The following is a 10960-nucleotide window of genomic DNA, read 5'->3' as shown; positions in this document are numbered from 1 at the left end:
GACTCTCCCATTACAGTTTTTTCAGTCCCTGCACATACAATAATAATATGAGCACAGCTGTAAATGTAGGAAAGTTTGAAAAACAAAGGGAGAAGGCAAGAATATGGACAACTCTTGAATACTACTAGACTTTTTGGCTTTTAGTTTTCAAGATCTACACAAAAGAATACAGGATGAGAACACTGAATTACTCCAAAGAGCACTAAGAAGCCTCTCCTGCAGAATGCACCTATTTTACTCATTTCTGACTGCAAAATCTGTGGCAAAAGGTGAAAATTTATATGCAGTGATGACACTAATCTCAGCTTTCTCAGGACAGTATGGACAGCGTTAAAAAACCCCAAGCAAACACACAAAAACAAAAAAAAAACCTCAAACTGAAGTGCTGACCTAGAATTCTCAAATCTAGACATTTCAGTTACATTCTGAGGACAGGCCTACATTTAATGTCCCTCACCTACAAGCATCCCATATTCAAGGACACAAAATGATGCAAACTTATTGGAGCATACATTTTAAGGAATTTACATTAATACCCCAGGTAGAATAAAATGCTTATCTCAAGGACTTCAACTGATTGAATATACATAGTATTAGTCTGATTGGGCTCAAAATGGGTTAACTGCTCTGAAATCAGTGAAAATATATGAAAAATATACATATATTAAAATAATTTAAAAAACAATACACAAATATTTTTAAAAACAGCACAGTGTAGAAAATATAACCCAAATGACAACTACAAGTTCCACAGCAAACAAATAAGCTGCAGCACTCCATGTTGCACGGAAACCTTTAAAGTACAACAGTACCATATAAACCAGAAAACACAGGTTTTCAAATCAAAACGATTCTACTAGGACATGGATTTGCACCCATCAGCATTTTCAAAGACATGAACTGGGCTGATACAGTGAAAGAGTAAAAGTTTAGATAATTGCAGACACAGAGTACTGAACAAAATTTTACAAACAAAAAATTATTAGGAAATTTGAATGGAATTTAAATAAGCTATTATTACAAGTAGCTTTGCAAGGTTAGTCTCTCAAAACAACTTTCTAATGAAACAAATCTAATGAAATTATAATCACAAAGTGCAAAGAAGAGATGGATAAAATCTGCAATGACACTAAAATATATCTGCACAATAATAAAAGACAGTAGAACTAATGAAAGTGAGAAATCAGAAACAGTGAATTTGGTGAAGAGATCTATGAGTGCATACGGCAATCTGAGGGATCACAATTGTACTCATCCCTATTAGACGAACCAATAGACAGACAAAATAGAATATATGGGCAAGTAAACAAACATTTTATTACACAGAGTGTCATTCTCATTAGGTGACACTCCATAGAGTACGTATCTCCTTTGTTGGCAAAAATAAACTGCACATTACATACTTATACAGGAACTCAGAGCAGATTTCCTAACATCAGAGATTTCAAAACCAAATACAGTTTATATATTTCCTGTGAGTTTTTTCCCTTTAATTTTATTGTGGTTAACAATATTGTAACAAGTAGCAAGTTATTATCAAGTCGTATTCTCGTATCTTCTGAGCATCAGCATGGCTTTCTTAAGTCTCTATCAACAGCTTAAAAGAATGAAAGTATTTACTTTTAGGAAGGATAATCAGATTACTGCCACTTTACAAAAGCATTATGGGGTATCTCATTTCAACTACTGTCATCACAGCAACATACAACAACCACAATGTGGTGAGAATACACCACCCCAAAAAGGAACAATCAAGTCAAAATGCATAAAAATTAAGAGAGAAATCAGTCAATTTACACCTTAGAATCTTGAGCAACTATATCAGGGAAACTTTTACAGGGAAAGATGCTGGTGCTTTCAGGATAGTGGAATTAATATTTTGGTTTAAATTTCACAGCATCTAGAACAGGCCAAACAATGGAGAAGGTTCACTAACATGTCACTTCAGTTTTATTACATGTTAACTTCACAGATACAGTGGAGTCTCATTTGCTATGAGATAATGTAAAGAGGTCTAATGTCTACATCAGAGAAGAGGCATCCTAACATCTCCATCTCACTTTAAAAAAAAATTAAAACCCCATATATAATATGTCCTTGCTTTACCTTTTCTTGAAAACTAGCAGTTTACCATTTATACAGTGATGCATTCTGGCATATTTTTGATGCAAATTCTGTACGAACAGTGATATGAAATAGTAAGAGACCTAAATTTCTCAAGCACATTAAGACTGAGTTGCCAGTTCTGAAAAATGGACAGTTTTTGCAAAGCCTAGGAGCTAATCATGAGCCCAGTGCATGGTTGTTTCTACAGTTGTGCTCTAATGCAAGTGAGAAGAAGCTGATGGATAAAAACAGAGCAAGATCTATTGTCTGGCCCCATTCTTACCTACCCAAATGAGAACAGGACCCAGGAGACACTTCCCAAGTCCTCCCCATGCACAAATATATGCATTTCTGTGTTTTGGCCTTCACAACAGTGAATCAGAAACCAGGATCAGCTCAGAAATAAATGCAGCCTGCTTTTCACAGAAACATCATTTTCTTGTTATGCCTTGCTATAGTTATATATCTTGTAATGTTATTCTTGTCACATCCTAAAAATCTGTACCAATTTTTTTTTGCTTGAGGATGAATTCTGCCTTCAGCTGCAAACTAGGAGTTCCCACAGAAGCCACAGTGTTTGCACACTGGTGTACCAGGAAAAACAGAACTCACGCTTCAAATTAATCATATCCTTTGTATTAACATACTTTTATAGTAATATAATACACACAGTTTATGTTGTGATTTAAGAATTAAAACCTAATCATATGTAAAATTAGGCCATTCAAGAAATAACTGCTAAATAAGTTGGAATTAGAGCTGTATATGAACTGTTCGATGCTTGCACTTGCATCAGTGAACTGGAAAAGCTTGGTAAATCAGCACGGCTTAGGTACTAAAGCTGACATTCCAGAAGCATTCACAATCCCCTCTCCCTTAGACAATTAAAACAATCCTCCATTTATTGGCAAGGAACAGGGAAGGAGCAAAGAGGAAAAAGGAAGGAAAGGATAAGGAAATAAATACTTAACAGTATAGCCCAGAAAGACTTTTTTTTTCAGGGTCTGGTCAAAATTTATTCCATTCTGTTTAGTTCTGAATGCATTTGAAGTTCCTCCTTGTCTAATAATTAATTATAATACAAAATTGTATGGGAAAAGCTATTACCTTTTTGTAAACCTCAAATACAAAAAGCCGAAGACTGCCAATAACAAAATATATTTATCCTATTCTAATATGTGTTTCTCAACTTCCTGTGTTATTAGGAAACACTCCCATCACTGTATGGCTGCAAAACATCTATATTGAACTAAATATGGTTATTTTTTCCACTAAACCCAGTGCAGATATTTTCCTGGAATTTAGAAGTGTGAGTCAGTCACATGATAAATTAATCTAGATTATAATCAATTGATCCACATGTGATCAGATTACAGCCAGCCATATTAGTTTTAGCAAATTATTGTGTTGCTCACGCTCTGGCATCAGCAGCCTTTAGTTTATTTTTCAAGCTATTTGTCTGGCAGTTAGAATGGAATTTTCATTGGTTCTTTTGACAAACAGAGAATATAAAAGCTGAGCTATGTCATCTATGACAGACCAGCTGCTTTGGGGGTATTATTTTAGTTAACAGACTACACAACTTCAAATTATAAAACATGTTTAAACACATATATTTACAATCATAACCAGCCAGTTACATGCAAAATACTCCTGAATTGAGAGATATTCAAGAAAAATGAGAACATGACTGTTTACTTTTCTTCAACTTCTAAAATCGTAAAGGAATGTATAAGCTCAGTCTTCTCCCTCACCTCCTCCCCCCGCCATTTATTTTTCTTCTCCCCTTTTATGAAGAGAAATCCTGTCACACCAATATATTTTTGGCTAGACTACTGCATTCAAACCTGCCCGTTGACTTCTGGATGCTGTTTTTAATACAGAACAAATATGACAGGATGAACAGAACTCTTCCTGTGAAAAGGCAGAAGACAATGCAAAGAAGCAGAGACACAGGGAATCCTGAATATGCAGAAAAAAAGGACAGTCTAGTCTTTCATGGAAAAGAAAGCTGACATAATATACACAACTGTACCAAACTGCAGCTTGTATTTAAAAGTAAAGTAAATCTGCTCTTAAAGTAGCGACTAATTCCATCTTGAGATAACCCTGATTTTCCTAAAGGTGGTGCCGAAAACTGCTTTTATAGTCTCCAGTTTAAGCCTAAAAACAAAAGCGCACACAACTAATTTTGCTTTGAAAATGTTGACATTTCATATCTTATTAGATGCTTGGAATATATTTAATAAATTCCTTGAACTTGCAAGGTAGGTAACAGATATAAGGAACAATCAACCCATAGCAAATTCATTCAAGTATGCAATTTTAATATAGCTTTATAGAGAGAAAAAACCATGTAACTGACTCAAGAAAAGAGCCGGGTCATGCAAGAAGTCTGAGAAATACCAACAGTAGCATATTTGGCCTGTTTCAGGCCCTTAGCAAAGGTTTCCATCCTCTAAAGAAATTGAAGGAAATTTACAAATTCAGGCAGACATAAAATACATGAAATATATCTTTTCACATATGCAGATATGTGGAATACGATATCTAAATATCTGTTTAATTACAGAGGAGAGAGCATAGGGTATTTAACAAATCAGGGAAACTGAAATCTTACTGAAAGACCCTGTTCTTACTGGAAATCTGGAGTAGCCAGATGCTGCTGCATAAATGGATTAGCTGTTTGTGTATGCTACACAGCTTGAGATGCTCTGGAGGAGTAGGAGGGTTGGTAGGGCCACAGGCCTGATTAGAGGCCATCACTGAGGACCTTCAGCTTCAGTAGCTAGCAAAGCCATTCAACTTCTGTATGGGCTGCAAGAGACAGTTGAGACGTACCACAGTATCCTCCGATTCTGTTCTTGCCATGAATGTCATGGAAAATCATTTGCACAGTTCCTGGCAAGCCTACTCTTATTTGCAAAGCAAATATGTACCAGCGTTGCTGCTGGGGAGAGTCAGAATGTGTGCAGGTGAAGAATCTGACTCTTCATCCTTACATGCATTCGTTTAGACTTGCACAAGCGACGTGCCTAAATGAACTACTCACCAAAATAGAGCAGTTTAAACAGCAAGTCAATAGCCTCAGCTGTATGCAAAGGTGGATGATAAGTACCTACACATGAGGAAGATGCATCAGAACTCTAAGCTAATACTTAAACAAGGTAGCCCTGATTTTGTCTAGTCTAAGCTATATCTGTACCACAACTGCCTTTGAATGCATGTAATTTATAGAAGACACCTGAAATGTCCTTTTTTAAGACAGCACATCATAAGTACTCAAATAATTAGGAAAAAAATATATATTTTCACAATAAAAGAATAGCAATATATCAATATATGGCCAGGTGATGGCTCAAATCAAAATGGTGATCCTTACTCTTTCAGTGCCAAACATATGAAAGACTAAATTGCTAATAGCACTCAAATACAGCAGTGCTTTATTTTCAGACCTAAAGTATGCAAGATTTCTCCACCATAAAAACTGCAAGTAGGACTCCTGTGAATCATGAAGGTCCTTCCTTTTTAAACAAATTTAGAAAATGTAATCATCCTTCACAGGTGAGATATTCTGTTTATTCTATGGAGAATCATTTCAGTTTAAATTAAACTCTTTAAATGGTTTTGATGATTGTTGCAATAAGGAAACGACAGAGAAAAGATCTGGGAAGAGAATAACACGTGTTAGATGAATGGCTGACAGAAATATTTCTAGTATATGGAAAACATTGGGGGTTTTTTAACCAAATATCAGTATTATTTTTTCAAAGCATAAAAACCAATGCTGTTTACTTGTCCTAAGTGAAAATGCCAATCTGTACTCTCCTCTTGAATCATCTTCAACACGCACCAAGTATTTTGAAGATAAATAACAGACATAGGTCTTTTCAGAATTCAAAAAAAAGAACAAACACCACACTAGTGCTGCAAGATACCTTCTGGATACCAGACTGCCAGAAAACCCTGCCCATTCATCATTTAAAAATTAGGTCTTTCTGGGTATCTTGACCTTGAATAACCAAATATAGAGCAGAGTGAAAATGGATTGTCTTTTGAAAATTTAAGACACAAGTCCTGCCATAGATTGCTTGGAATATAAGCGGCTCAGAATCTAAATTAGATTTTGATAAGACAAGTAATGACAAAATGCAAAGAAAGAGGTTAAAAGCACAATACAAATCTCTGTCATTCTCTTTTTTTTTTCTGACCATACCCTCAAACCTCACAGATAGAAAGAACATACCAAATAGATGCCCATTAAAAACTTGTAAAAAGGATTGTTTCGTATGTCCCTCTCTTCCAAGCTTTCTCTAAATTCATACTTATTTAACACTGTGATTAAGAGCACTACTGCCAGCAGTCATGAAAAATATTTTTATATCAAAGTGTCAGAACTACACCGTTACTGAAAAACAGCTGCAAAATACACTACTACAGACTGGGGGGGGGGGAGGGGTTGGGTAGGGGGGTGTTGTAGTATGACATGCCTGCCAATTCATGACTTAAATTTGTCTCAACAACAAATACTTTTTTAAGAGAGATCTCAAAAGAATAACCAGCAATACTGAAATCCAGATGACTTTAAAACAGCTGTGTTGAGGCACCCTATAAGCTATCTTTTCAACATACAACTTGCTCATCCTGATGCTAACACTCTCCTATTTCCAAATACTCAGTGATCCTTTACACACTGCTCAAGGTAAACTATAGTAAAACTCTATTTGTCAAGTGTCTTCTGCAAGAATCATTTATCTTTCTTAACGATATTTGCTTTCCCTAGCTATGTACCCCCAGAGGCGTTCTTGTACATACCAGGCAGTCAACAAATGGGCTGAAGAAGAGGCAGAAGACCAAGACAGGCTCGTATCACCTCCCTGGATGATGTTCCCATGGAGACTCCTTACAGCAGACAATTCAGCTCCTGGCTGCAACACTTGCACTATTTAGCCTCCTCTGTAATGAAGAAGTCTAACCAAAAAGTGTTCTTGCTAGTATAGCTGAAACAGGCATGCTGACAAAGATCAGATCCAGACCGGTAGGGTTTCTGCATGGCAATGCTCAGTCTGCTGCTGGGCCCAAGAACTTTGACAGGTTTATGGACAAGATTTGAGGTTTACTGTACAGTCTGGTCCCTATCTTCATCATTAGAGTACAATAATGTGGAACACAAGGTATGAGCCTGCTGGACGACTCAAAGCAGAAGAGCTGAACTGCAGCTTAGGGTTAGAACCTTAGGGCAAGGGAAGGACATAAGGAAAAGGACATACAGAAAAGGACATAAGGAAAAGGACCTGGGATGTTGCTCTTGCAGTTTGTAGTACAGAGCTTTTGGAAGATAAGGAGTCCAACTTACAGACAGGTCACAGGTCCAAAGTTACCGTTGTACATAATTAGGCAATAAGAAGCTTATTACGTGCCTGATTGAGTACCTCATAATTAACGACTTATTCCAAAGCCTGTTTAAGTCAATAGGAATCTTTCTATTGACTTCAAAGGGGCTTTTGATCAAACCCTGCCTACTTAATAGGATACCTCTCTCCCCATGTCATAACTTAGCAGTTGCCATGAGGAGGCACTCAAACTGACAGTCTCGTGGCTTAACTACAAAGGTGCTGGGGAGAGAACACTTTCATTTAAGGACATTTGACCAGTTTTGTAACTCTAGCCTATTGCTGATCTTTAGTACCTGGGACATCTACTTGGTGAGAAGAGAAAAATTTCATTGATGTGACTAGAGGGAAATAGCACTGAGAGACCTCTTGTGTTAACTGGGTCTAATTTTTGTTGGTGCATCTGCAACAGATACTATTGGCACAAAATGTACACACACATTTTTTAATCTAGCCAAAAGAAATGGGGGAATGACAAGGTTCCCTCTAATACACAATACATTATTACTTCCCTGACCATTAGGCAGTATCTCATAATAATCCCTTATACAGCTATATATTTCTGCATACATGTTAATTCTGAAAATGCATACTGTGTGGTCACACTAACTTGTCACTGACAGGCACTGTGGAAATCCCCCTTATTTCATGGATCATTGATCCAATGTGTAAATCCTTCTTAGCTTGCAAGCCATTGACAAGATAAACCATAAGGGCTCCAAAGGGAAGGAGCCTTTCTGGTTTGTTGAGCAAATTCAGCAGTAGCACATGCACTTCAAACCCACATGTAAAAACCTCTTTGAAATTAGGGTCCTGATCCTGCAAATCCTTACGCCTATAACCTATAAGTCATCCCAAAACAAGTCTAACACAGTTACCAGACACCCCTGGAAAAACAACATTACACTATCCATGTTAAATGTTTGTTTCCGGAATTAAGATCTAAATACAACTGGAAAAATAATGTCTAGAAATAATTTAGCCTTCTAGGAATTTCCACTCCAAACAAATAAAAGTCATGTACTACATGAAACAGAAAAGAAAAAAAAGGATTTTTTTCAGTTAAAAAGCAGGAAAGCTTGCATCTATAGATACACTGACTTTTTTAATCCACGTACTCTCTTAACTTGCAAAATATTTAATTGAACTTTCCCACCATCTTTGATACCATTAAAAATTACAGATTTTAAGCTAACTCTGCAGATTTACAACTATGATTCAGCAGCTGAATGCCTTTGTAAACATATCTGCTAATAACACAGACAATGCTCTTACAATAATACTTTGCCTTTTAAGCATTTTGTTAGATAACCTATATTTTCCTTAATTTCAGATCTGAGGCAAATACAAATTCAAACTACAGAAACACAGATGTTATTTTCTGTGGTGCTAGCACACTGCTATTTTCCAGATCACCCTAACATGAGGTAACTATTATCGATTGTGAAAGCACAACAGGTGGGTCACATGAAAGGTCACATTAGTTTTGTTCACAGGGCCAAACAGAAGGTTTTCATTATCCTTAATAAAAACAGAAGCAAGTAATAAAATATATCATTGCAATAACATATCTCTCCATTCATATGCAATAACCTCATACATTAGATACTACCATTTCAAAATACTGCTGTTGGATCCAGCAGCACGATTATTTTTGTGGTTGCTGCTTAGAAAAATAATATTATAAATCACAGTTTGAGTCGCAAATTTCCACACTGTTCTTTTGAACTGCTTTTTGAAATGTTTTTCTGGACAAACCTCCTCAAAGCATGAGTTCACTTAGAAATATTAAGCACTTTAAATGGTCAATAAGGCGGCAAAGATTTTTAGTAATTCCTGTCATTAGTATAATAGCAAATCATGGTACCTAGAAGTAGTTAGACACCTTGTTCAAGTCCTGATGGTAAATTAAAGTAGAGTCATAACTCAGACATGGTGTAAAAAAGTCAAACCATATTAGACCCTTTCACAGCAGTTTTCAGGACAAACTGACCAGCTCCATTTTGCTTGCAATGCACATGTATGTACACACACATACACACCTGTACTCTCATCAGTGCACCAGCATGGACAGCAAAGGTGTATAGTGTAAAGTAAATGCAACATATTCTTGCACGTAACGAAAGCATTTTTATTTTTGCAGTTTAGATTTTTCATGGATATACCATCCATGTTAAACACATTTCAATACAAATTAAAGGCCTGTATTTAAAAGAACATCCGTCAGATGCTTTTAACATCTATTTCAGAGAAAATGGTGAATATTTTTGGCTTCCTTCCTTAAAAATTTTTAACTTAAATTTTACTTTATTTCTAAATGATTCCTAAATATTTCTAGGCTGAATAATGATCAGTAAATTGGCTTTTCTTCTTGGCTTTTTCTGGCTAGATTATTCTCCAGTGCCTTCTTTTGCTGCTCTGCATCCCCATCTTAGGGTGACCATAGCTGAATATAACACAGAATTGAAAACAAAAAGTATAAAATATATTTCCTTTTGCCTAAAACATTATTTTCAAAAATAGCACAGGTTATAGGCAGTGGCAGTAACAGTCCAGTGCCTTCCCTTTTGATATTATTGCAACAAAGAGAAGGCCTGCTCTTCAAAGCAGTAACTTGTTATCGGAAAACAACATGTGCTATTGGAAACAGAAAATGCATGGAACAATGTACAGCTATCTGTGAATGCAAAATACTCCTGCTAGAATGACTTTTGAGTTTGGTTCCAAAAAAATTAGCTGCTTATCAGTCTGTCACCTAAATGTGCAAAGCTCATCTTGGGGCATGTTGTGTCTGCAAAATGACTTGCATTCTGGCAGCAAAGCAGCCACAGCCGTTGCAGGGCCTCACTCTCTGAAGCCCCCCATTCCTATAAGTTTTAGGACAATGCATTTCTTTTGAGAGCCACACCTGCTGGCACTTCTGACAGACTATTTTGTCATGTGCTTCCTTAAGAGGTTTAAAAAAAATTCTCTCTCATGACTTGAAAATGCTAAGCTGCAACTTCACACTTTTTCACACCTTACTCTTCCCGCCTCACAGCTTGATGTGCTAATATTAAAAATCCTAAAACATAAATCAGTAAGTATATTTCCATGTTGGGTGAGGCAAGGGTACAGAGGATCTCAAGCATTTCAGGTCAGGGAAAAAAAGTCTCCTAAGTTACAGTATATCTGATACAGACACACAATGTGTGGTATTCTCCAGTTTACAGGGTATGCCAAAATCTTTATCTATAAAGTGCTAAAGTAGTGGCAGGCAAATAATTTAGACTCGAAAAAAATGCATCTTGAAAGCACAGCCTGACCAAACAGAATGTGTTTCACTCTCTTTCTGCTTAACCTAAAAATTCCAAGAAGTTACTGGAATTATTCCAATCAATTTAGATAACCGGATTTGTATTTCATTTTTTGCTTACATTTCTGTGGGCACAACACTGAAAGCAGTTTTAAAAAATAAATAA

The sequence above is a fragment of the Lathamus discolor genome, chromosome 6 (genome assembly GCF_037157495.1).
Source record: "Lathamus discolor isolate bLatDis1 chromosome 6, bLatDis1.hap1, whole genome shotgun sequence".
Taxonomy (NCBI): domain Eukaryota; kingdom Metazoa; phylum Chordata; class Aves; order Psittaciformes; family Psittacidae; genus Lathamus; species Lathamus discolor.
Note: the sequence above shows the minus strand (reverse complement) of the source record.